The sequence below is a fragment of the Thermobia domestica genome, unplaced genomic scaffold, assembly GCF_964235325.1.
Source record: "Thermobia domestica unplaced genomic scaffold, izTheDome1.hap1.1 HAP1_SCAFFOLD_2175, whole genome shotgun sequence".
Classification (NCBI taxonomy): Eukaryota; Metazoa; Arthropoda; class Insecta; order Zygentoma; family Lepismatidae; genus Thermobia; species Thermobia domestica.
The window spans coordinates 8,621-17,761 of NW_027657877.1; the positions used below are offsets into that span (position 1 = coordinate 8,621).

At 36.8% G+C, this 9,141-nt stretch overlaps 2 non-coding genes across 2 annotated transcripts; both read right to left on the minus strand.

Annotated features, from left to right (window-relative positions):
* Positions 1-498: 498 nt before the first annotated feature.
* Positions 499-617, minus strand: LOC145678242 (5S ribosomal RNA). The gene has a single exon (XR_014130319.1). It is a non-coding gene; the product is annotated as a 5S ribosomal RNA (ribosomal RNA).
* A 177-nt stretch (positions 618-794) lies between these two features.
* LOC145678243 (5S ribosomal RNA) lies at positions 795-913 on the minus strand. The gene has a single exon (XR_014130320.1). It is a non-coding gene; the product is annotated as a 5S ribosomal RNA (ribosomal RNA).
* Positions 914-9,141: the final 8,228 nt, after the last annotated feature.

Below are 9,141 nucleotides of genomic sequence, written 5' to 3' on the forward strand. Positions count from 1 at the left end.
GTTACCAAGTACACAAGCTCTAAGTAAAAATCTTCTTCAAGATTTTTCATTTCAAACGGTCCTTGTCAGGACCAACACATTATTCGAAAGAGTTAAATCACGAAATTTGCTTCATTCTGTTATGTAGAAACACGTTGAAATCCAATTTCTATATGCTGTTAGTAAAAAAGTAAAGCACATAGCGGAGATGTGTCGTGCTTGTATACGAAAGGCATTTACTCGCCGGAGATCTACACTTAGTCATAATAATTTACTTTTAAAAAGTGGTAATACATTCCGTGTTAAGTATAGTAGTAGGTGCACACGGATCGGAAATCAGGTTATTTTAATGTGCCGTGCAAATAAACAGGCTGTTAGTGTAAGAAATAGTGGGTATAACGCTTAGAATATCGATTAATCGCTATGAAATAATGTTGATAAATTATCTCTTGAAAGTACTATAAAATTAATGTTTCTAGTATTTTCGTACTTGAAGGATAATGAAATTTGAAAAAGAGATGCCAACAGCACCTGGTGTTCCCAGGCGGTCACCCATCCAAGTACTGACCAGGCCCGATGCTGCTTGACTTCGGTGATCGGACGAGAACCGGTATATTCAGCATGGTATGGCCGTTGGCGAATGCATATGGCTTCGAGTGAGTTATTGTAGCTACGTAGGTTTGTCGGTGAATACTCAAAAAGACCAGCGCGTGGAAAGCGTTGCTAATTGTTTTAAGTAATGCATGATTACGAAATTATCGTGGTGAACGATGTGAGAATATTCGTCTTTGTGAAAAACAAAATTAGAAAAAGTATACCAACAGCACCTGGTGTTCCCAGGCGGTCACCCATCCAAGTACTGACCAGGCCCGATGCTGCTTGACTTCGGTGATCGGACGAGAACCGGTATATTCAGCATGGTATGGCCGTTGGCAACTACCTTTTCTTCAATGTCCTGTTAAGGAAGTATGTTTTAAGTAAGAATTGACATTATTAACTATAAAGGCAAGCATATTAACGTCGTTAACATTACTTGGAATATACTAATATTCGAATAAATATTTGAATGTTCGAATGATGAGTGATTCGGATGTTCATAGTGCCACTGTGTCCTATCGAGTTTACTATCACGAACCACGTATGAAATTGTATATAAATAAATAAAAATAAATCCTTTATTAAGTATTGATTACAGGAAAAAGGCAAACTTACATTCTTTAATGTACACAATGAAATGTATGAAAGATATTTTTAAGATATGTTTCACTTACCCTTTATAACGCAAGGTAGTTTTCAGTGTAGCATTCTCTTCAGCTGCGAGATAACGTAAGGCAGATGATCATTCAGTCGTGAAGCACTAAAATGTAATATACATTTTAACTATTATCGATAAGAATTATTTACTGCAGGGATGCAAATAAAGTGAGGCAAATTAGTAAATAAAAACCGATACTGTAACTGATAATATAATTAGTTGTATCTGTATTAGTTGTATATACAGTAATCGCACGATTATCCGCGGAGTTGGATGTTGGCATAATCGCGCATAATCAGCAGTATGAGCAGAAAAGGGAAATGAAATGAAATATTTAGATTTACGTCGCATACTTATACCGGTTACGCTAAAGGAGACGGTGATGATGAGTACTGAATGAAGAAAGTGGGAGGAAACGGGAGAAACCCGAGAAAACCCATGAGCACGGTCTTTATGCACGACAAAGTTCACACGGCACGAGCTGGGATTGAATCAGGGACCCCAAGCACCGGAGGCCAAAAAACGGACAAAAAGTCTTTCGTGCAACTTTCGTTTTCGGTAAAAAGTTTACACATAATTTAGAAAGAGTAGTTTTCTGGTCTTTTTATTTCACAAGTTGGTTCATGTCTATATTTTTTACATGCATAAAAAATTTTTCAACTCCCTTGCTTATTTCCTGTTAAAGACCTCTACCTCTGATTGTATTTTTTGCACATATTCTTATTGTTTTCAGACAACATTTCTAAAAGCGTAATTTATCGTCAGCAAGAAAAGAAAAGGAAAGCCTCGGATAGTGGAATGTGTACTGTATATATATATATATATATATATATATATATATATATATATATACGTATTAGTATATAGTTTTATTTTATACGTCTCCTATTATTACACAATGTGCAGATATTGTCAAAGCGCAAGTAAATATGTATAACTCCCCGTTCTGCACTTAATAACTTGAAAGAAGTTCGGGGAAGGTAGTGTAACAGAAAGTGCAAACAGAAATGAGGGTTTAAAGGCATTTAATATTATTCCGTAGTAGTATGATTTTTTGTAAAAAAAAAAATATATATATATATATATATATATATATATATATATCTAAACATACATATTCAATGATATAGTAAGAGGTTAGCAGCACTGATAGAACTGCAGAAAGTACAAAACCGTTAATAAGAAAGAGAGAGAGATGGTGGCCGCTTTTGTGCTTTTCATTGGCTAATTCCGAATTGCGCGCGAATACGTACGAGATTTCTTTCTTTTTCCTCTTCGCAGCCCAGATGTTGCCAATTAGAAGTTTTTAGTACTACATTTGTATGAAAATGTTGCCTTTAAGAAATGTGGTTTGCATACAGAGAAAAGAGCAAAATGAATATTTACCTTAGTGGGCATGAAAAAAGACGAAACATTTTGCAAGATGGACACACGAACTTCCTTAATGCAGGCGTTCAGTACATTATTGTAAAGAAAAAAACACTAAAAAGAATTACTTCAATATCCCTAGCAACATTCAACAATTCATAGAGAAAAATCTTTATTTTGAGAACAATGGAAAACTATGTAATTGTAGATAACTACTAAATTTAATGATTAAGGAAAACGTTTAGGCCCGGCCCTTCAGAAAGAAAGTGCACAGAATATTCTCTCATGGAAGCAATTGCAAAATCAACATTTTGTTTGCAGTTATAATTAGAGGATCTATATACAGGGTGTTCGAAAAAGAATGTATCCTCTTGAAAGAAAATATTCTCTGGGCCCCTAATCCTTTATATACCGAAAGGAAGTTTGTATAGCATTTTTTCTTACCTTCGTTAGAAGAATTGAAAGTGACTACTATCGTGACACGGGAGATATTTAATCGATAGTCGAATTACTCACATACTCGAATGAACACGTCTCTTGTAAGGAGAGGAAAGGCTTCTGTGATCCGCTATCGCAGCTGTGTCATATCTGCAGAGAATGTTAGGACACAAACGTGATCTTTGAGAGCCTCGTGAAAAGAAGTCGCATAGTATCATGTGTGGAGACATCGGGGCCATCTGAAGAACGCTTCATCATTAGGACCAAGGGCGAGTTACGAAACACTCTGGGATATATTTATTAACATAACTTCTCGTCATTCTGCAAGTGTGGTGGAGCTCCATCCTATTGGAAAAGGAAACCTCGGGAGCCCTCTTCATGTGTAGGTATCGTTCACATCTGAAGCATGTGAAGATAGATTACTGTACTATCGTGTACCTAAAATCATTTTCTACGAATACGAACATGTCTACACTGAAGGCAGTGCAGCTCTTTTTCTCTTTTTTTTGGTCATGTATTGTAACGCGGGGCAATGCACACAATAACATGTAATGTTGTGTATCATCATAAAGGGCCAGGGCGATGATTGGATCTTGATGGACGTGGAGAACTGATAGGTGATGTGAGTGGTATTGTGATCTATGGTTGTATGTTTACTGATGAATGCATAAGGAGAGGTGAAGGGGTTGCCTTTTTTTTTATGTCGATCGGGAGGGAAGCGATTGGGAAACTTTTGACTTTGTTTTTCAACCGAATATATTGATTGAATAGGTCGCCGACAATTTTACGGGGCGTCACGTCGTTGCCTTTTTCATGTCGATCGCGAGCGAAGCGAGCGTTTTTTTTTTTTTTTTTTTTTTTTTTTTTTTTTTTTTTACCGACAATATGTATTGAATCGGTTGCCAACACCTTTAGGGGCGCGTCACGTCCTTCTTTCTGTGCTGATCGCGAGCGAAGCGAGCGCGAAATTTTTGACTTTTTTTTTTTTTTTTTTTTTTTTTTTACCCACAATATTTATTCAATCGGTCGCCAACACTTTTAGGGGTGCGTCACGTCCTCTTTTCTCTGCTGATCGCGAGCGAAGCGAGCGCGAAATTTTGACCTTTTTTTCTCTTTTTAATTCTTTTTTTTCTTTAAGAAAAAATATTGATTTCATAGGTCGCGAACATTTTTACGGGATGCAACATCGTTTATTTGTTTTTCCAACCGTCTTTCTGTCTTGAGCCCCCGCCAAGTTAACTTTATGGTGGACAAAAACTATGTGCGGTGGGTTACCGCGGGGTTCTCCCGTTTCCTCCCACTTTCTTCATTCCACCACCATTTCAATCATTTCTCATAATCAGCGCCTCTTTTAGCCTAAGCGGCATAACGTGGGACGTAAAACAAAGATTTCCTTTAGTTGCTTTCTGTCTTGATTACGAGCGCGAAATTTTTTACTTTTTTTTTCTTTCTTTTGATATTATTCATTTAATAGGACGGCAACACCTTTACGGGCCGCCGCGTCGTCGTTTACACTTCTTCAGCCCATATTCTTTCTGCTTGTTCGTTTTCCGGCATCTTGTTATCACCGCCCGCGGCAATGCCTATGTCTTTCATCGCTTTTTGAAGCAAATCTTTAATAAATATGCACTCTCACATTTGTACTAATATGCATACCACAGTGGATAGACTGTAACTAGGAAAGCAGAAGCCTGCATATCATATTATTTAACAGTTGAAAGTGAACTGTCATTTTAAGTTTGATTTTGATCAGATGAGTGCAGTTCAACTCGTCGACAATTGTGAAGATTCTCGAGGTTAGGGACCATCCATTTTGTGCTTTGTAATGAAAATGGCTGCAGCCAAACTTCTCTGATCTGAATGAAACTTGGCATGATGATACATCTTGACCTGCTCTACAAGTTTATTTAGTATTTTCCGTTGCGCAGGCTTTTGCTTCTCCAGGTTCTCCCATGGAACTGAGAAACGTATTCAGTCGAACTTCTGCGGTAAGTCAGTATATCATCCTGAGAAGTTTGATCGAGATAGCAGAGGTTCGACTATTCGTTTTTCAATTCCATGTGATATTACAACACGGTGAACTAAATTTATATAGAAACACTTTGATTTTGTTTTGTTTTTTGCTAGCATTAAACTGAGAAAATGTTATTCAATAGACAGAGAACACCACTCAAAGAAAAGTACATCATAAGAATATATATATGGTTGCTGTGGTTCTCGGTTTAATTTGCTAGTTAAGAAACTTGCTCTAAATAAGTACATCTTACAGGTGAAAAACTAAGCCAGGCGATAGAATTAAATATAAAGTTATACACTTTTATTTTACGTTTACTAGTGTTGGGTTACTACTGTAAAATAAGTCAGTATATATGAAAGATAACTGTATTAGGTACTATTTTCCACCGGCGGTGTATTCTTGCATAGTGTACTTAATGTTTACAAGCGGGGCGCTACTAGTATGGATGCATGACAAGTGCTATTGAAACTCGAAAACTAACTGGTTTCCACTACCCTTGCTTATACGTATACCCGCGTCGCCTTCGCTCCTGTTCACTTTGGACGCACATTCTTGCTATCGCTCAGGCCCCCAGCTTTCTCCTGTTTTGGCTCCCTTAAATAGTATTCGTGCTTTTTATTGGCCACCTGGCAAAGCACTTGTAATGATTTTACACCAGTAACTCTAAAATACATGTGTATTACTTTATTTAATTCTGTCGTCTGCAGAATTTTTTTTTTTTTCGTACAAATATGCCTTTTCATGCAGAACACTGAATTTTGCCTGTAAATTTTTGAGAATATGCTGTGACGAAACTTGAGCACCGTTCTTCTTTTCTTTCTTATCACGAGTCTTCTTTAGCCTAATGAGCACAATCATCACACGATAACGACTATTCTTTTCATTTAACTTGTAAACAAGTTGAACTAATAATAATAATTGATGTACAAAGGAGAAGTGTCCTACATATTTGAGGTAAAAAATAAAATAAATATACTTCTACTTCATCCGTGTTTACAAAGTTAAATGTTATCGATTTACAAAAAATGGTCACCTATCCACACACTGACCAGGCTCGACACTGCTTGACCATACATATTAAAACATCGGTCCCACTGAATACACAAGTAGTAAGCACATTCACATAAAAATAATTAGGATTACAGTATATAAAATGCGTTAATTAAAATAGCAAATGCCTTACCTTATCACAGGCGATCCAAAGCCACTGCACATCATCTGCTACGCACACTATATTCCTCCAATATTTCACTCACTTCCTATATCACGCAACAGAAAATATTAATAAAATTCACTTAGCAACATTTTCATTTTTAATCAACAATACGTATAACAATTAAGAATAAAATTAATTGTGAGCACATTGTTATAATTAGAATACTGTTTTTATTCGTTTACAAATATGGGATTAATATAGAGCTGGCAGCAACAATATATACAACTCATCCTGTATGTATCGTAAATCCTAACTTGAGAAGACATCTCTGACGCAAACAATGAGACAAGAAATCAAATACTATATCCGACACATTTGGGGTTTATTGAACTTCAATGTTGGAAGATACCACCTTGTCGGTAGTACAAATGTAATATCCTTACAACACGCGGAACTTTTGCCAGGCATATCTAGGAATTTGGGAAGATTAATTGATATCCTTAATGTGCAATGTATGATTATGACGCATTGTTATGTACACGCAGACGGAACCAGGACAATCTATAGATGACATTTGCACTGTGTTTGGACAATTTGTTCGCAGAAAATAACCGTTTTTGTCTATGAATACTTGAGAACATGGAAGGTATGAGATATACATTTTATGCGCAAATATTATAATACAAATCATTGTTAGTTTGGTGGATGCGTGAAAGAAAGAAAAGGAGTAGATTTTTGCAGACGTCCGGATATAAAGCGAGAACTGAGAATACGCATCTATAACATCTATTTTCTTTGTGTTAATGATATCGATGAACTAAACGGGGAAACTAAAATACAACTGTTTGCAGTATAATTCGAAGTATAGTCAAGTGCAGAGGCGTACTCACGGGGTGTCCACCGGGTGCGGACTCCTCGCAAAAGTTCCTAAGTGAACATACATTTGCAGACTTTCTCATTAAATGTAGTTATTAACAGGGAAAATATTGATGTATCATCAATATAAATCTGATCTTACACTTCATCTGTACTCTGTCTGTATCATGTTTTTGTGAAAAAGTAAGTGGAATATTTATCGTGTTTTCGAATGCAGAATAATAGTATATAGACATAGTGGCTTGTAGTATTGGAACCTTGCCCCCCGAAGCTTGGATCCCTTAGAAGAAAAAAAAATGCATGCGCGCCTGGTGAAATGGTTAACGAATTCAGTTCACTCGATGAATCGACAGATAGTAATACACATTTCGACAGATCGACAGCATTCGACAGATACAGACATATGAAAGTAGCACAAGAATTAGGCGAAAGTCCGTGCGTTTCCTCAATTCACGTAGGAAACAACAGAAAATATCAACTACCATAAAATAATCCGTATATATATTTAATTTATTTGGAATAAAATAAATATAGAAACAACCTGTTCATACATAACTACGGTAAGTGCGTTAATTGCTAACGTAAGAACAAATATGAAACAAGGCACAAAATAAAAAAGAAAAATAAAGTTAAAGGGAATAAATATTTAGGCTTGATTGTCATTCGTATTAAGAAGCTGGGTAATAAAATGTTAAAATCTACAGAAAATTATGAAATTAAATCAGGATTTGAAATAAAAGTCTATACATTGGAAGTAGGCCAGGGAGTTTGCAAGGCAGATGTGTGCGACACGCGTTACTTTATAGATTCCCTTCATTGAACTATAGTAAGCAGTACGAAGATGGTACTTTGCGTATAATCACAGGAAGGATTGAAGTTAATTACCATGGTAATATAATTATTTATTGATAAGTATTTCCATGTTAAATTATGAAAATTATAAGCACAAGGAGGGTGAAAAAGTAGTGTGACCGACTTAGCAATGACTGAAACATAAAATAGAAAAGCGAATAAAAACAAATGCCTTTTGAGTTATGTGGAATAAAGTTTCTTCTAGCCAGTAAGGAAGAATAGGATCTGGTGCATTCATTGAATACCTGAAAAAAATCGTTTATCAAAATAGAAGGAAACACACTTATCGTTGTGGCAACTACGAACTTCTGTTTACCTCAGCCCGCCTCAGCAAGTGCTTTCTATCCGGTCCGCGCTCCGTAACCAAACTCAACGCTGCCTGCTAGCGAAAATTTCATTCTTCAGTATCGTTGAGTTTATTGCAGAAAGCAATGGCAGATACGGCATCAGCACCTGCAGCCCCGGCACAGGCTTCTCCTAAGAAGTCTGCAAAGCCTAAGAAACCAAAAACAACACCTTCTCATCCAAGAACATCAGAAATGGTGAACAACGCCATCAAGAATTTGAAGGAAAGGGGAGGAAGTTCACTGCAAGCTATTAAGAAATACATCTCTCAGAACTACAAAGTGGATGCCGAGAAGCTTGCTCCATTTATCAAGAAATACTTGAGAAGTGCAGTTGCTTCTGGGTCTTTGGTTCAGACCAAGGGAAAAGGTGCATCTGGATCGTTTAAGCTTAGTGCTTCATCGCTGAAGGAGAAGCCTGAAGGTGGATCTTCAACCAAGGCGAAACGATCAGCATCAAAGGAGAAGAAGCCTGCGAAAAAGCCAGCAGCTAAACGTCCCAAGAAGACTGGTGAAAAGAAAAAGGCTGCTGCTCCCAAACCTAAGAAATCACCATCTAAAGTGAAGAAGGCAAAAACTCCCAAGAAGCCAAAGGCCCCGAAGCCAAAGAAGGCTACAGCAAAACCGAAAAGTGCTAAGAAGGCTGCACCAAAGAAGAAGTAAATGTGTCAGTAAATCATCTGACATTTTAAAACGGCTCTTTTTAGAGCCATCAAATACTTTGAGAAGAGTAAAATTGTGCTTTTCCTATCATTATCACATGTTCATTCATAGCAATGTATAGTATACACGCAAGGGACTTTGAGTTTTCTTTTTAACCGAAGCACTTCTTGATGTAAGTGCTTTATAACAGAGG